The 17,658-nt window shown below is 49.4% G+C and overlaps 1 pseudogene; it reads left to right on the forward strand.

Annotated features, from left to right (window-relative positions):
- The first annotated feature begins 2,570 nt into the window (after positions 1-2,570).
- Positions 2,571-5,464, forward strand: LOC120694182 (annotated as a pseudogene).
- Positions 5,465-17,658: the final 12,194 nt, after the last annotated feature.

Here is a 17,658-nt window from a genome sequence, read left to right on the forward strand (position 1 = left end):
AAAAAAGAAATCCTCGAAAAGGACTCACCAACCTTGCGAATTTCAACCGGTCAAAGTGAAAGGGACGAGAGCTCAAGAACGAACGAAAAACACGTGATTCATCCCGTAGCCATACTCAAGGGGTGATTCATGGAATCAAATGGAGTATGAGGTGCGGCGGAAGAAGAATCACAAGATCCAATCACTTGGCAAACTCAAAACCACAAAAAGCCAAGGGATTGAGATCAAATCGGACAAGGAGAGAAGGGAGTGGAAATGGGGATCTGCTCAAGGACGAAATTAGCACAACTAAAAGCTTTGATTACTCGAAGAACAGAATTACACGAGAGTTCACAACCTGCCACCCTTCATCCTTCCGACTAAACTAGATCATCTAGGCTAAGGAGGGATTAACCTCTCTAACCTAGCCTCTCATGAGCATGTAAGCACTTGGTTGTCTAAGCTCTCACAAACAAACCAAGTGGGAGAGGTAACCCTAATGGGCTGCCCACCGTGGTTTATATAGGCCATGGAATAGGACCTAAAGACGACACTTAACCCTACACTTAAACTAAGCGACTCAACACCCGTAGGGGCAAAACCGGAAAGATACATCGGATATTCTCATCCAACGGTGCCCGTAGCCTCGAGTGGTTGCTTTGATCCTACGTATCCACGGGATGTCCGCCACGCGCCGTCGGAGTCTTTTATGTCGTCTATCTTATCCAGGCCTCTACCGGCCCAAATAAGGTGGCGATGGTTTTGAGGCCCCAAACCATTCAAACCGGTGTGCCCATGAGCGTTGCTAGCCCATGAGCCCGTCCATCTCGGCGCCTTCCGAAGTAGTCGCCGAAGCTTGCCGCTTTCCCAAGTAGGTGACGGTTTTACGCCGAAACCGCCAAAGCGTCTGCCACCCATTGCCGTGCACTCGGATTGGACACCACGGCCCCGGCGCTCTTCAGCCCACTGACCGCCCTCCGTGTACCTGAGTGGAACACCGGCATCCACCACGACAGGTCGTACACCCTCTTTAGGGTGGCCCCTCTTCAGAGGAGTTCATCTCCATTCACCACCCTCTTCAGGGTGGCGAGCCTTCCGTTGACAATCACTCATCATCTAGGAGCCATGAGGCCCACCCTATTCAGGATGGCTCCTCAACCGGCAGTCACAACTCCTATCTCACATCCACATCTCCTCCTCAGACGTCCTACCCGTCAGCTCGCCCCAAGATGCTCAACGATCATAACACCGCATCCTCCACACCCCCTGACTTTCCCTCTCTTTGCAATCCCTCATGTTGACATGCGGCGATGGTTAAGGTAATGGGAGTGCGAAAGAGTTACAACAGGGCATCGTGCCTAGGAACACCACATGTGGAAGTGAGGAGGTTGTGGCTAGAGCTCCAGATACAACCAGCAACGGCAACTGCACAGAAGGGGAGGAGAGCCTCAGTGACCGCAGCTCGCGCCTCGCCATGGTCACTGCCTCGCTGGTGTTGAGAGGGAAGAGGATGCTGGTGTTGAGAGGGAAGGGGAGGAGAGCTATGTGGGAGAGGGGGAGACTAGAGAAGAGGAGGTAGCTCGGGTGCCATCCTATGACCGCCGGAAAGGCATGGAGCAGGCGGGTGTCCCCTGTGGCCATGGGCAGATGATGGCACAACCACGGTATGTAGGAGGTCATGCTACTGCTCCTCTGAGTCAATGAATGCCTGCGCAAATCCTCGTGTCGCCACTCGAGCGGGGAGGAGTCTGGAGATTGCAGGTATGGGAAGGGGGACTATTGCTGGGATGAGGACTGGATCACTAGAGTCACTGCTCGCGCAGGAGGACGAAGACTTTGTGACTTATCCATTTTATTAAAGTCAACACAGCAGCTATTTGTTTATTCTTTAGCTGTTTATTTTTACAGTTTAATCCACATTGAAAACTATATGATTAACTATATATATTTTTCATTTTTTGGACTTTAGACAAAGGAAGCTTTATTTCACGATGAAATAATGTTCTGGCCTCTGCACTGAAATGTGCACTCAGCCAACAAAGATAAAAAAAGAAGAAAGAAATCTGGAAAGCATTAGGCATTCTAGAGTTACAAATCAACATACAACTCAAACCACGAAACAGCCTGAACCCAACTACAGAGAAAGCTTGATGCAGCTGCACATATTTTGACATACCACGAAGTGAGATGGTCAAGCTCCACAAAACTCCGTCGTCCTCCCCAAAAGAAGTAGATGAATAGTTCACCTGAAGCATCTCACAAATCTCTGAAACCCACCTTCTTCACCAACCAGCCACAAGTTCGACATCCACAAACAATGATCAATACAGTAGACTAGAACACTAGCATTGCATTGAGTTGTAGTTGAGCTTTTTGTTTCCACTAAACACCCACAAACAGGAACCCCCTTCTCCTCCAAAGCACATAACTAACCACCATCCAAAAAAGTATACTCTTGATGACCATTGGTACACAATAGTCTGCTAGAGTAACGTCCATCTAGAGATACGATGATAAACTGCACCGTAGTCTCTCCTCCAAAAGGATAGGTTTTTAACCTGGAGACCGGTGTAGGAGGCAAAGAAGACTCCATGGCGATGCTTTCAATGAGGTTAAAGACGTCCACAGACGCCGCCATCGTCAAAAGTCATGTTTTCCCAGCCATACACCACACTTCTGGCAACGAACATCAAATTGAGCTCAATCATTGGGTGAACTCGATGCGCTGCGTGCCGGCGCTGGGGTGGTGGCTGATTGCTGTCGGCATCTTCTGCTCTGCCTTCACCTCCTCCTGCTTGTTTGGCTCCGCGTCGCTCTTATGGTTTTAAATATAGCGGGCTAAGGGGTTTAGTGGCGTGCTTCTCAAAACGACAAATAGCGGACTATATCGGGATATAGCGGGCTAAATGATGCTATAGCGCATGGCTTTTCCCTTCCAAAACAGCTATAGCGGGCTATAGCAGAGGCTATAGCCGGCTCTTTAAAACCTTCTCGCTCTGCTCGCTCAAATGTCTGGTACTCCGGTATACACAGTATGTATACCTTGCTGACTTGCTGTCTGTACATCAAATCATCAATACATAGTAATCCATGCATCTTAATTTTAACCTGAATCGTATACACTAGAACCCACGGCGCAGCGTTGCCGCGCCTTCTCATTTGAGAGACCCAATTTTGTTTATAAATTGTGGGATTAGAATTGTCTTTTTATGCTTGCTGGTCATATAATATTATGACATACGTTGTGTGATTAATCAAAAAGAAGATCATATCTAGTGCATGCCGGATAGTCTGATCGAGAACTATAAATAGCAAATTAAATCTTTGAATGATCGCAAAGTTTCTAGTATTTTGTGGTCGTGATTTATGATCTAGAATAGATATGTGGAATCGTAATTCCTTATAAATTTGATAAACGCGACTGCCTAAGGATCACACATCACACATGACACATAGATTGAAGATATGTTGGCTAGCTATTATCAATAATTACATTGAAATTTTTGGATTGCTTCCAATCCGATCCAGCATCATCTACTGCTTGTCATCGGCTGTGGCTTCCTGAGATATGCAAACACCATGCATGGGGTTCAGGGATGCTGAGCATACAAAATTGTGCCTAGTGTGTCTTCAGTGAAGGAATTTACCTGCCCATGAGGTGAACACATGCATCAATATCCAGTTAAGAGTTGCAATTGTTTTGCTATCTCTGGTCTTAAGTCCTAAAAAATGCTACTGTACTCAAGTTGCCCAGATTTTCTAAATCTGCAATAAATGCATATACAGGGTTATATAATTTTCAGCAAAGCTAAGATAGCACCTGTGTTCTTGGAATCTCAAATTAGTGTTGCAGTTAACACTCGGGGTGAAAACTTCAAATTATTTTCCATGGACAATATAACAAATACATGGTGTGCGTTGCGCAAAGAGTACATAGTAAACCCAGGGCAAGATCTCAATCCTGAAATCAGTCTTGCCTAGATTATTGATGGTTGAATCCAGTTGCAGCAGCCCAGCGCCCCGGCGCCAGCAGCATACCTGCTTGAGAGCTTGCGCTGGAGAGTAGCTAGCAACCCAGAAGAGTAGCAGGAGTCTCTGCCTCTACCTTCTATCTTCTCATGGCTCGAGGTCGCCCACAAGACCACAACAAGGTGTGCGTTCAGTGATTCAGATGGGAAGCTGTAGAGGAAGATGAAGAGGCGGGCATGCGGTAGGCGACGGGCCTGACCGCCCGGCCGGTGATGATGGAGAGGGATAGACGGGCCGAGGCGTGGGAAAGGAAGGGAAGAGAAGCGCCAGGAGAGTGTACCTGTGGGGCCGTAGAGGGAGACGGAGAGGCGGATCGGAGGCGGCGCCGTCGTGCTGTGGGCCGTGGTTGTCGCTCCGGCAAGGCCGGTTGGCCTGGGCTTGTCGTCTGCTGATGGAGGTCGCCGCTTCGTGGGCGCGGCAAAGAAGACGCAACTTTTCCTTGCCGTCGTTGTGGCTTCGGTCACTGATGACCCCGTGGACCTGCTCTTCAGGGGCGAGCGTGGTGCCGGCAAGGCAAGGGCGATGTCGACGCGAGGCGCCGCCACCGGATCTCCACACGCAGTATCTAATCGGCGGGCGCTATGCCGTCCACGCGAGGATCTCCGGCGCTGCGCCATCAAGGCCGCCGCCGTCGACGAGTACCGTGCGCCTCCTCTATGAACAGCCGCCCCAGCCTACCCCTCACCCGCGCGGCTCCGCGGCCGCCGGAGTAGGTTGCGCTGCACACCCATGGCCGCCGTGGACACAGCCGCCGGCGCCGCCTCACCCGAACACCGGGTAGAAGGGCCTGATCCAGCCGGCCGCGTGTCGGCCAGCGCGGCGGTGCCTGCGGAAGAGGCGCCGATGAGGCCATCGTTCAGCTGAGCCCGGGGGCCCGGCGTCCGCATGGGTAGTGGCGGCGGCCTCGCTCGCTCGAAGGGCCGCGAACCCGGCCAAGAGCCCAAGAACGACGGTCAGATGATAACCTTCCCTGATATCCAACGGTGAGAAATTTAGGTCGACGTGGCCCAATGCTAGCTTGAGGGAGTGGCGTGACTTTCGTATCTGTTGGGCTTCAGTGACCGGCGTACATGGGCGAACGACCGGTGTGTGGACGCTGCTGTCGTCGACGCTCTGCTTCCTCTGCGCCTTCAACCTACGCAGCAAGCCGCTGTACGCGGCCACCTTCCTGTCCTTCCTCTACGCCATCGCCTACCTTGCCATGCAGTGCCTGCTGTACCACACAATCCATTTTGCACAATCTCATCCCCTTCATCTTCGTCGCAGGTTAATTAAACATATATCATCATCAGGTCACACAAGCTCGTTGGTTTTCATGACCTCCGACTGATAGCTTTTGTTTAACCTGCTTTTTCCGTTCTCAAATGCAGGGACGTCCATGGTTTGGATGCTGCTTCAGTGGAACTCCGATGGTGGCCATGGACGCCATCCCCGTGAGGCTACCAAGCATCCGTGATCCTGGCCTGTTTTTTTCCCCAGTCAGTGCAATAACGGGCGTCTCCTCTGTAGTACGTACTTCTTAATGTAATCATTATGTAACGTCATGAAACTTTGCTGGGTCTCACAGTGTGACAGTAATCGAGATTCCATTATGCCTCAATTCATGCATGTGATGATGAAACGTACGTGCAAGGAAATCGGTTGTAATATCTATTATATAAATATTTGAAGAGCAAAAGAAGTCACTATGTTCGCCGAGAGGGCTTAGAAATTCCCACATTAATCGTAAAAAAGAAAAAAAACCCTCTACCGTCGGATTTTATGAAGATCTAACGGTCTACATTAAACCATATTAAATATAAAAAGCAAAAGGCTCAACCGTTAGATTTTATAAACATCTAACGGTCTATATTAACCCGATAAAAAAAACCTCAGTCATAGAAATCATAGAAACCGTCGGATTTTATGAAGATCAAACGGTCTATATTAAACCATATTAAATATAAAAAAAGGAAAAAGCCCAACCGTTGGATATTATGAACATCCAATGGTTTATATTAAACTGTATCAAATATTAATGAATATCTCACAACCTATGATACATTTAATTCTTATTAGATCAATTTAAATATTTTGTATCACTAAACAAATAACAAAAAGAGAGTGACAAATCATCAACCATATGTTGAAGCTTCGGTCAAATAATATGTCGCTCTTTGTCCCGTGGGTGTATATTACGTCTAATAATATATCACAAATAGAACAACAATAAAATGTATAAAAAAAGAAAATTATCATAACAAATACTAGATACCCGCGCTATTTGCGCGGGTCACCTCGCTAGTGTTGCAGATTTGAGTTCACCATTGGATAGCTCTCGTCGAAACGATAAAAATTTGAATATATAATTTACCGAAACGGAGCTATGGTGGCAAAAAAATCAGGATAATAGTACCATCAGACAATTCAATGGTTATCATCTTATCCTATGCCAATAGAAAGTTCTGAGCTTAAATTCGAGTGCCAACAGATTATATGATATTCGAAACTTTTGTCCGTGTCACTGCCTCACTGGATGACTGGATTTTCTAGTGTTTAGATAAGTTTATTTAATGATTCAATTCGATGTCTGTAGAATGTCTGGACAATGATTCGTCGTCATTGGATGATCTGATGATGGAGTTCCGATGCACTAGATTATACAGTGAGGGCTAAATTTCTATAGTTTCATGATTTATATATATCTACTACTTTATCCTTAAATATATGACGTTGGACAGTAACTGAACCCACTGAAAATAACTATTTTCAGCTGTTTCTAGCCGCCGACTTTTACATAATGAAAAGAAAGCTTAGGCGGAAAAATGCTGAAAACAACACTATTTTCAGTGGCCAGACCAGGCCGCTGAAAACATGGGCCATTGACAAATTTCGGCGGCCATACAAAAGTCTTTGTATATCTCAAATGTTACCAAACTCAAGTTCATTAATATGTCCACATCTAAACAATGAAAGCCTTATTTTCACTCATCCTGAAAGTCACATAGGTCTTGGCTCATTTGAGTTATGCTCGCTACCACCTTAGGCGAAGAGGTTGTTCACAAGATCCGTGTGTCGTCAAATTTTCATGGAATAAAGAATAAGACAAGTCTACTGCTTCAAAGAAAGGATCTTATGATAGTCAATATGGGCCCTCAGCACCCATCAATGCACGGTGTTCTTCGACTGATCGTTACTCTCGATGGTGAAGATGTTATTGATTGCAAACCTATATTAAACCAAAATTCTAGCAAATAGGAAACGACACAATCAACCAATAAAATATGGAAAAAGTATAGATAACCCCCTGAACTATATGAGGTTGGATACTTCACCCCCTCAACAAAAAATTGGTATAGAAGACACCTTAAACTATCGAAAACCGGATAAAACACCCCCCGAGGCGGTTTTGGAGGGTGGTTTGCTGATGTGGAACTCGGTTTCGACAACATGGACTCCTGGTTTGCTGATTAGTGTACACCGTGGCATTGGGCCCATGGGTCAGCCCCTCAACTCTCCCTTTTCTTCCCCACACCGCCCCTCTGCTCCGGTTCATGCCGCCGCCGCCATCAATGGAGCCCGCACCCACCCTCCCCTCGCCCTCTCCCATGGATGATGACGGTTCCTCCCAAGCGGCATCCACACCACCGCGGCGTCCGCCCGTCCCCATCTGTCCGCTCCCGCGCCTTCCCCACGCTCGCATTCGTGCCGTCCACGGCCACCATCGCGCCCGCCCTCGCCGACTTCGTCTCCCGCGCCGCTGCCTAGCTCCGGTGGCCAAGGAGAAGAGCGGGGCGAGGATCCCTGAGGCCAAGCGGTGGTCGTCGCCGATAGGGTCGATCCTCGCCGTCGTTGTCGTGGTTGCCATCGTCTTTGGCAGTGGCGCTGTAGTGGCAGTGCCAGAGGCGGTGTGCTGCCACGGCTGGCGATGATGACAAGGAGTCGTCCGCCAAGGAGAAGAGCGGGCTTGGACGGGCGTGGGCAGGCAGACGACGCGGCGGTGGCCATGGACGGCGCGGGCGTGGAAGTGGCTCGTGACGCAGACAAGTCGGATGCGGATGAGCGAACACCGGCGCAGGAGTGGGGGGCTTCGACTCCGACGAAGGAAGGGCGGGGAGGGGTTCACTTGGGAGGCGCTGTCTTCATCCATGGGAGAGGGCGAGAGGAGGGGGGCACGGGCTCCATTGACGGCGGCCGCGGCATGAACTAGAGCAGAGGGCGGTATGGGGAAGAAAAGGGGGAGTTGAGGGGCTGACGGTGGGCCCAATGCCACGGTAGACACTAATCAGCAAACCAGGAGTCCACGTCACCGAAACCAGGTTCCACGTTAGCAAACCGCCCTACAAAACCTCCTCGGGGGTGTTTTATCCGGTTTTCGATGGTTTAAGGTGTCTTCTATACCAATTTTTTGTTGAGGGGGTGAAGTATCCAACCCGGTATAGTTCAGGGGGTTATCTATACTTTTTCCAATAAAATATAGATATGTAACAACACTGAAAAATATTGAAACAGAAATGGACCTCCTCTCCAGGTTGTCCTATCCTACCTCTGCTAGCAGGGGTGTTTGGTAAATATTCAGGCGGATGAATTCACAATCCCTATTGTACATAAGTTGAGTAAGTTTGGCAAAAGTTAAACAACATTAGTCAAAATTGAGCAAGTTCGGCTACCCACAAACTAAATCTAGATAGCTAAACTTAATCATATTTATATAATATTGAGTAGCTTTATTTACATTGAGCAAACTACTAAGGTATATAATAGCACAAATTAGCCTTCATTTATTCAAATTTAGCTAAGTCTGAGCATTTTAGGATACACTGAAATCAGCCAAAGTTAAGTTTAACTAAAGTTATATAAGTTTGACTAAAGTTTGGCTACCATCAACTAGAGCTAGCTAAAGTTGAGCAACTTCATCTACATGAGGTGCAATAGAAGGCATCCGAGCATACATTCCCCAGTACTGTGGTGGTTGTGGTGGCGGCGCCATTCTGGAAAGACACTTGTCTGCCCCTGCAGCTAAGACATTGCCTACAAAATGCAATGGCATATGTGGGTCTGGCTTAGGCGCACCGGAGCTGAAGCGTGAATACGGACGAAGCAGATTCGTGGGCTAGCTGCCGCGTATTCACACTCGCTCAAACTACGCGCTATTCATCTCTACCAACCATCGTCGCTCACTGTCTAGATGAAGTTAAAACAAACCAGCAAAAACAAACATGGATCGGATCACCTCATCGAACTTGATCACAACACCCCATGACCGGCCATGCATGTATATATGCATGCAGCCGCTGACTTTTCCAGAGCTGGAGGAGCTGGACAGTAGTGCAACTAGCTGGACTGACACTGACATACATGTAGATGTACTGTAGTACCCGTGTGGCCGTGAGCCCGTGTACATATATATACCAGTCAACAGCCCATATGGAGATTCTGCGACGATTATGCTTCTCGTTAATTTTATTTGTGCTACAGAAGTATACGGCGGCCGAGATGCTGATTGTAGCAGAAGCTTCCTGATGGTTCTGCCTATGCACCGGCATCCTTCACGCTAGGAGCGAGGTTTCAGCTAACTAGGCTTCTACTAGAAGCTAACGTAGCTCATCAAGAAGCTCGACTTGCCCCCCTACCTACACACTACTACTGTTTTCTATCGATTCGATGCACACGGCATTAACCATGCTTCCGTTCATGAATTGGTTTAGATAAGATGAGTGGCCCCCAAGTTAATTAAAGTAAAAAATCAAACTAGGGCCGGTTGGCTTGTCTTGGCTGGCTGGCGCTGCGGCTGGCTGCTTAGCATGTTGACGCTACAGTAGATTTTTTGTGGTTGGATGCTAGCGACAACAATAGCCAGCCGCAAAGCCAAGCCAAGCAAACACTGCCGATGGACATATGATGTGACGTGGCATCACTGGACAGAGATCGATTGTCAGACGACGCATATGTGCCTGCTGCCCCCAACCGGCCGATCAGCAGTTTTTAGTCAAGCTCATGCTCATGGCCTCATCTGGGTTTTGCTTTGCTGTGCGATGCGATCCACAAGTATGCACACGCCTAGCCTAGCTTGACGATCCCTTCATTCGCTCTGCTTGCTTTGCAGGGATGGAATTTGGAAGGAAGAGGAAACAATTGCGTCAAGTCTCTTCAGACTGGTGTGGTTGACTGTTGATGATTACTACTCCTCCTATACCACCAAGTTGTGGATCCGTACGTACGTGTGGTGGTGGTGGAGTCAGAGCGGAGCGGTCGAACCGCCGCAGTGCCGAGCATAGGCGAGGGGCCCACCTGTCATAGGCCACGTCATTGTTGTGGAATCCGGTGCCACGTTAGCTAACGGGTCTGCCCTATGTCCGTTTGGAGACCCAAACATAGTTTAGAGACTGGGATGGTCACTTTGAGACTTTAGGGACCGAGATATATATGAATAATAAGAAAACCATGATGGATAAAAATAAGGCATATCAAAATAAAATCCACATGGCGTAGGCATAAATAAATTATATGGAGAAAACCGCTAGTGGCATATGAGAATTATTCCATTGCCGATTCCTACCAATAAATCTTTTCTTCGGAGATGAATTTGATTGTTTGGATTTATTAGGCCGCTTAGCACCTTTGGCATCACTTTGGCAACTAGCCCGAAGCTCTCCACACTTCGGCTTTTGCTTTTGTGTTTTACAGCCTTTAGCTTCATTGGTTTTTAAAACATCAACTTTAGGATTCTTTAGTTTAATCATCTTTGGTTTAGATTTAACCTCAGAACTGTTAGCAGAATCGGCTTTTCTAGCTCCCAGAGCCGAATCATTTGATTTAGGCAGATCACAAATAGGATTTGAAATTTACGACTGCTGCCCCCTGAGCACACAAATACTAGATTTAATTTCTACGTTTTTATCGGAGGACATCTGATTTTTATTTAATTCGGCTGGAGGCTGCCGAATTGGTTTTTGACCAATCGGATTAGTAACTGGCCTATCGCTGGCACTAGCAACTTTTGCATCTAAATTTGAAGAAATAATGGCACTAGATGAGGCATCAGGTATGCCGGTATTGGAAAGGAGATAATCAGGTACCTTTTTGATTATGGTCACCCCTCCTTGTCGGTTCTTGGTGTAGCAGGAGAGGAGGCACTTCAATTCTTCTTCGCTACGTTGCTTCCTACGCCTCGCATCCTCTTGAGCTTGCTTACTTGAACTCTCCTAGAATTGACGCCAAACATGTTCGGGGATACCTTCAGGTCTTGGTGTGATGTTGTTGTCGGTGGTGATGTCACTTGAATTACCGGCCATGGCAGCCGATATCCTTGTTCCCCAACGGAGTCGCCAAAAGTATGTTGGCACCTGTCCTGGCTAAATACCACAAACGTGTAGTCCTTCGATACAGCGAGCAGACGCTTCGGGAAAAATCAGCAGGCGGCGGACAGTCCGGTAGTGCCGGATAGTCCGGCGATGTGCGCCGGACAGCAGTCCGGTGAGCCCTTGGGAGCTCTCGGGTAGACCTAGATCCAATCTCTCGGGAGGAACCCCGTCGGGGAGAAGAGATCGTAGGGTTGCTCTAGGATCGGCAGGCTACCTAGAACGCCTCCATGTCGCCTTCGAGACGCTAGGAGAAAAGCATAGGAGATTGGAAAAGTAGGGCAAAGGGATAAAAGAGAAAAAACGATAAAGTAGATTGATTTGGTTCGATTGGATGCCCTCAATCGGCCATGACCCTTCATATTTATAGGGAGGGATGGTCTTACCCCCTTGTATAAGTCGAGATCTAATCAAATCCCACGAAATCAGCATATCCCTACCGGCACGCATCTACTAGATAGTCCGGTAGCGCCGGACTATCCGGCCCAGCCCACCGGACTATCCGGTGACAACATTCATCTTATTTAAACAAATCTTATAATTATTATAATTTATTTTTCTGTGATTTAACTTACCATATAATATACGTTACGTATGAGTTGGGGCTTTTCCATATTTTTATAATTTATTTATATAAGATGAATAGTCAAAAGTTGTGTAAATAAAGTTAAATGAGCTGTAAATTAGAATGGAAGGAGTACATATCTTGGAAGAGGATCCAACCAAACAAATGGCTGATAGGAACTTAGCTCGACTAATTTTGCTGACTCGTATGCACACATTACAGCAGCGGGGGGCAACAGAAACCTCAAAGGAGGTAAAGTGAGACAACAAATAAACTTCACTCTCATTAAACATAACTCCACCCTGGAGACAAGTCATAAGTGTCCGAGCTGATAATATCAGCCAAAACTTGTTGAGTCTGTTTCTGACCACAACCTTTGTTATGCCTCGACCCAGAGCAGCAAGAACTCTGTTAGGAAGACATCCCTCACCTGGAGCAACATAGAGCATCATGCACTACATTGAGTGATCGAGTCTCGTCGATCCAGCCATGAGCCACCACTGAATCACTAGAATTAACAGTGATGACAAATGCCCCACAGTGTGCATTTCTTGTCTCTACAGAGAACCACGACCTGCTACCACCGAATCGCGCCAGAAATGGCAAAAATGCAACATTTGCATTTCTTGTCTTTTCAAAGAACCACGAACAAAAATTCATTTGATTTGCCCATGCATGATCAGGCCAAATGATGGTTAGCAAGATCTTAGAAAACTACTATGTATCTAAAACCATGATTTTCTCAATCTACAATATTTTTGGAGTATTGGTCTGGACCAAAGTTTTCATTCACTGCACGAAGCAGTGCCTCCATCGCATGCAACCACAGTTCTCCATTATCGTCGCCGGACGCGGCGTAGGCAGGGGGCCACCGGCGTCGCGTCGCAAGAGGCCATCAGGAGGAGAGGGCAAGGTGACCGCACCTGCATGCAGGAGGCCACCGGCGCCTTTCACAGCCTCCTGGGAAAGCAGAAGCCTGCGCTGAACCTAGCCTAGTGACGCGCGTGGCCAAAGCCCAGTCGTGGAATTGGAGCTCGAGTTCCTGGTGGCTGTCGGCGGGGGACTGGAGCCAGCCGTACGTCCAGCGTCGTCGTGACAGTGGTACTCTTGGCTCTTGCAGCGAAGGTGGCTCTCGCTCGGTGATGGAGAACTGGAGAAGCGGCGGCCACCGGCCGGGGCCCGAGTGCGTGAAGAAGATGCTGGAGATCAATAGCTAGTTAGGATGCTCCGGCCGTCTGGCTGGTCGTGTCGTGGAGGTCGAGGTTGAGAGGAGCGGAGCGCCACGCCGCCACCGGGAGGAGAGGACCTGCGTGCATTCACCGTCTTTGGTACGGTGGGGAGAAGCGACACGACGACGCCGACACTCGCCGAGGATGTCGTTAGCCTCTGCTGTTCTCCTCTTCGTGGGTCCGGTGACCGCTGCCATTGGATCATGGCGACGCGGCGGACGGCGGCTGGTGGTGGAGCTGGAGTTGGAGCCTCCTCACAGCGAAGTTTCCTCCAATTATATTAGATGCACATGCACCTGTACGCTGTCATGGTCGTAGCCACAGAAGCTTTGAGTTCAGCGCAGCCTGCACCTCCCTCTCCCTGTAAGACGAGATGGAAAAGCTTCCGATTCAGCACTTCTATAATGCTCGGCTTTTAATCTTCTAGAAGCTTTAGGAAAAAGAATCTCGGCTATCTTCCTCTAAATAATCGATCGATCGTTGTAGACTGCTAATCGATCCGATCTTGGTTCGCATATACCAATCCTAGCTACCCCGATCCATGTCCGAATGAATCCGAGAGGACGTAACAACGGACGGAGACGTACGTCCGGCGGCTCGATCGATCCACCATTACCTGCCCACCCACCCATATATAAATACACACGCGATACGATTGGGATCGGATCAGATCAGATCGATCGACCAAGATGGAGCTTCTACCCGACGACATGATCGCTGGCGTGCTGGGTCGCCTCCATGCGCCCAGCAGCCTTGCGACGGCACGCTGCATCTGCAAACGCTGGCGCTCCATCATCGACGGCCGACTCCAGCTGCGCGCCGGAACCCATCTCCCCCTCCCTCTGCATCTCGATGGCGTCTTGATTCCACAGCCACCACGCCGATGAGGGACACTATCCCCGCCCATTTTTCTTCGGGCGCCCTCGGACAGTGCTCTGGATGGGCAGCCACCTCGAGATGTGTTTCTCACCTGAATTAGATGATTATGGCCACTACGGCGTACCTGATCGGCAAGTCATGGATCACTGCAACGGTGAGGAGCCATCCTGAATAGGGTGGGCCTCATGGCTCCTGGAGATGATGAGTGATTATCAACGGAAGGCTCGCCACCCTTGAAGAGGGTGGTGAATGGGAGCTCGCCACCCTAAAGAGGGTGGTGAATGGAGAAGTCCCCTGAAGAGGGGCCACCCTGAAGAGGGTGATCGACCTGCCGTGGTGGACGCCGGTGTTCGACTCAGGTACACGGAGGGCGGTCTGCGGGCTGAAGAGCGCCGGGGCCGTGGTGTCCAATCCGGGTGCACGGTGTCGGGCGGCAGGCGCTTTGGCGGTTTCGGCGCAAAACTGTCACCTAACTCGGGAAAGTGGAAGGCTTCGGCGACTACTTCGGAAGGCGCTGAGAAGGATGGAGCCCATGGGCCAGCGAGCATATGGGCGCTCCTGGTTTGGTGGTTTGGGCCTCAAAACCACTGCCCACCTTCTCTAGGGCTGGCAGAAGCCTGGACAAGATAGACAACATAAATATCTCCGGCGGCACGTGGCAGATATCCCGCGGATGCGTAGGATCGAAGCAACCACTCGAAGCTACGGGCACCGTTGGATGACTTCTTCGATGTATCTTTCCAGTTTTGCCCCTACGGGCGTTGAGTCGCTTAGATTAAGTGTAGGGTCAGTGTCGTCTGGGGTCATTATTCCATGGCCTATATAAACCAAGGTGGGCAGCCCATTAGGGTGACCTCTCCCACTTGGTTTTGTTTGTGAGAGATTAGACAACCAAGTGCTTACATGCTCATGAGAGGCTAGGTTAGAGAGATTAAACCCTCCTTAGCCTAGATAATCTAGATTAGTGGATAGGATGAGGGGTGGCAGGTTGTGAACTCTCTTGTAATCTCGTTCTTGGAAGTAATCAAAGCTTTTCTTTGTGCTAATTGCATCCTTGAACAGATCCTCCTGGTCCCCCTCTTGTTCTTGCCCGTTTTGATCTCAATCTCTTAGCTGTTCGTGGTTTTGAGTTTGCCAAGTGATTGGATCTTGTGATTCTCTTTCCTCTGCACTTCATACTCCATTTGATTCCATGAATCACCCCTTGAGTATGGCTGCAGGATGAATCACGTGTTCTTCGTTCGTTCTTGAGCTCCTTTCCCCTTTTCTTTGGCCAATTGAAATTCACAAGATTGGTGAGTCCTTTTCGAGGATTTCTTCTTGGGATAGCCTCCTTGTGAATTCAATTGAGTGCTCTCAAAGTTTGGGGTGGATTGGAGTTCTTTTGATTTGGTTTTGTTTGGATCTTGTGGCTTGCAGGCTATGCACGGGCTATCTGCGTGCGCTGGGTCGGACAGTCCGACCCTAGCGAGCGGACAGTCTAGCTGCGCGGTGTGCTGCTGCGTGTCCTAGGGTTTACTGTTCTGTTTGTCCGACCCGTTGCTGAAGCACCAGTCGGACAGTCCGACCCGTGCCTTCGCTGTAGCAGCGTGTGAGGATCCGCTCTGTCTCTTTGCCCGACCCGATGGATCGGACAGTCCGACCAACTGTGGTGTGGTGCGGTGTTTTTGCCAGCGCTGCTAGATTTGTCCGACCCGTTCATTTTTGAATCTGTCGGACTGTCCGGTCTGTTGTGCTGTGTGCGCTCTCGGTGTTTTCCCCAGTAGAGTGGACCGGACTGTCCGACCCTTTGGTCTGGACTGTCCGACCCCCTCTGCTAGGGTTCTGAGTGCTCTCTTGCGCCTTTCTCTTTGGTGTTTTGAAGAGGGACTCTTTAGTGTGTGTTTCTGCTATGTTTTGTCAAGTGTGTAGCCTTTCAGTGGCCGACACTTAATGGTTCTTGAGAGGGGAGTTTTTGGGGTTTCGTTTTTAGTTTTCGACCATTCACCCCCCCCCTCTGGTCGCGTGTCTCGGTCCAATAAGTTGTATCGGAGCGAGGTTACGGACTTTTACTGTGCCTTAATCGGTTCTAAGTCCTCTTGCGACCATGGCGCATCCTGGCAAAGCCCCATCGCTGGAAGTCCTTGGCTACAATTATTGGAAGACGCGCATGAAAGCGTATCTGTTGAGCCAAGGTAGCGAAATATGGGATATTACCCAGAATGCTGCCTATGTGATTCCCGAGCAGCGTACTACACCTCTTCAGGTGGACCAGTACAATGCAAACAACAAGGCAGTCAACATGTTGTTTCCTGCTGTTGGGGATGCTGAGTTCCAGCGGGTGTGCCATCTTATGACGGCACATGAGATCTGGACTACCCTCGCAGATCACCTTGAGGGGACAGCCCAGGTCAAGGCCAGTTTGTTTCAGACTCACCGGCGTGAATATAAGAATTTCACCCAGAAGCCGGGGGAGTCGGTTGCGGAGATGTTTGATCATTTTCAATCGATCTTTAACAGGCTCCGGGCCAACAAGAGCCTCACAGATCACCTTCCCACTGACCATGAGCAGGCTCTCAAGCTTCTGCATACACTTGATCCTAAGGTCTGGGAAACAACAGCTTCGGCCATAGTTGAGGGGTCGTCTTATGACACCCTAACTCTAGCGCAACTTCACAGCAAGCTCAAAGCTTCAGAAGTTGATAAACAGCTACGGTCGACTCCACAGGGAGGAGGTTCAAAGAGCTTGGCTCTGGCCTCAGCAGAAGGTGCTTGTGCTAACCCAGTGATAGCCTTGCTTTGTCTTCTGTGTCTTTGTTGTCGATTTCAGAGGAGCAGCTGGACACTCTGGGAGATGAAGATCTGTGCCTGTTGAACAACCACGTCTGATGCGTGTATGACAGGCGGATGGCCAAGAAGCACGGCTCCAAGCCTGGGTGCTTTGAGTGTGGTGATCCAGGCCACTTCGTCGCCGACTGCCCCAAGCGGAACACCTACTACATGAAGGGCAACGGCAGCGGCACGCACGACTCCGGCGGCTTCCACAAGCAGAATGACTACAAACGCCATCCAAGGAAGGGCTCCTGGGTCAAGAACTTCAAGAAGTTCGCCAAGAGCTTCCACAAGGAGACCAAGCACCGGGAGCGGGCCTTCATGGCGAAGGTCCAAGAACACCTTCTGGACGACGACTCGTCTTCTTCCTCCTCTTCCTTGAGCTCAAGTGACGACGAGGTCGTCATCAAGAAAGGAGGAAAGAAGGATGTTGGAGGACCTGCCGGACTCTGCTGCATGGCGACAATCCCCAAGCGGAGGAGTCGGTCAAGCACCAATCTCTCCAGTGGCTTTTGCACCATGGCCCTGGATGGAGAAGATGCCGGACGTGAGGATCCGGGCTCCAGCGATGACACGGCCTCCGAGGTGAGCATCTCTGACGAGGAGATCTTGGCTATCTTAGAGGATAACAAGAGAGAGAGCTCAAGCGTTATGCCAAGATCACCAAGAAGACCTTTGAGGCCTATGAGAGAGTGTCTGCCGAGCTTGTCATTGCAAATGACAAGATTGCAGCTTTGAGTGCCCAACCTCCTGAGTCTAGCCCTGTGCCTGAGTGTGAGAGCTGCTTAGCTGTGATGGCTGACTTGGGTGAGTTGAAGTACAAGCA

This window comes from Panicum virgatum, unplaced genomic scaffold (genome assembly GCF_016808335.1).
Source record: "Panicum virgatum strain AP13 unplaced genomic scaffold, P.virgatum_v5 scaffold_3996, whole genome shotgun sequence".
In the NCBI taxonomy this organism is placed as follows: Eukaryota; Viridiplantae; Streptophyta; class Magnoliopsida; order Poales; family Poaceae; genus Panicum; species Panicum virgatum.